Source organism: Nicotiana sylvestris, chromosome 9, assembly GCF_000393655.2.
Source record: "Nicotiana sylvestris chromosome 9, ASM39365v2, whole genome shotgun sequence".
Taxonomy (NCBI): domain Eukaryota; kingdom Viridiplantae; phylum Streptophyta; class Magnoliopsida; order Solanales; family Solanaceae; genus Nicotiana; species Nicotiana sylvestris.
In genome coordinates, this window is record NC_091065.1 from 22,148,530 (window position 1) to 22,149,683 (window position 1,154).

Consider the following 1,154-nt stretch of genomic DNA (forward strand, 5'->3'; position numbering starts at 1 on the left):
CTTTTAAGTTCATATTTGAATTAATATGTTAAAACACAAAAAAGTTTAAAAATATTTATAAATTACATAAAATACTTTCAAAAAAAATACCCTCGGAGCCACTTAAACTTGCACCAGTTTATCATCCCGGTAAACAAACTTGCACATTTCTCATTTGAACACTTTAACCCATATATTTGTGAATTAAATTAAATCCCTTTGACCATTGACCATGCACATACATCAACCATAGTGTTAGTGTGGCCGAAATGTGTACATAAGAAGCGTGCATTTGATGATTGTAACGACCCGGCCGGTCGTGAGTTATACCTCAGATCCCCTATTTACTGCGTTTTCCGTATCTGTTTCAGCTTATGTGACTTGTCGGGAGGTTTCGTTTTTGGTTTTGGAGTGTTTTGGGACACTTAGTCCCTAAACGGAAGCATAAGTCTTAGAATTTTTACCATAGTTAGAACTATGTGAAGACGACTTCGGAATAGAGTTTCGTCGGTTCTGTTAGCTCCGCAAGTGATTTTGGACTTAGGGCGTGTCCGGATTGTGTTTTGGTAGTCCGTAGCTTATTTAGGCTTGAAATGGCGAAAGTCGAATTTTTGGAGATTTTGACCGGCAGTGGACTTTTTGATATCGGGGTTAGATTTTAATTCTGGGAGTTGGAATAGGTCCGTAATATTGAATATAACTTGTATGCAAAATTTGGGGTCAATAGGATGTGGTTTGATAGGTTTCAACATCGGTTAGAAATTGAAAGTTTCAAGTTCATTAAGTTTGAATTGGAGGATGATTCGTGTTTTTAGCGTTGTTTGATGAGATTTGAGGACTCGACTAAGTTCGTATGGTATTTTAGGATTTGTTGGCATATTTGGTTGAGGTCCGGGGGGCGTCGGGTGTGTTTCGGATGCTTAACGGACTGAATTTTGGACTTATGCAATTGCTGAAGCTATCTGAGTTCTGGTGTTTTCGCATCTGCGGTGGGGAGACCGCAGGTGCGTGATCGCATGTGCGGAGAGGCAAGCGTAGAAGCGGAAAGGAGAGGAGCTGCCTGGGGTCGTAGGTGCGAGGGAAGTGTTGCATCTACGATGCCCGCAGTAGCGATCAACGACCCGCATGAGTGAAAGAAGACCGCAGAAGCGGACCAGGTTCCGCAGGGGCTCACT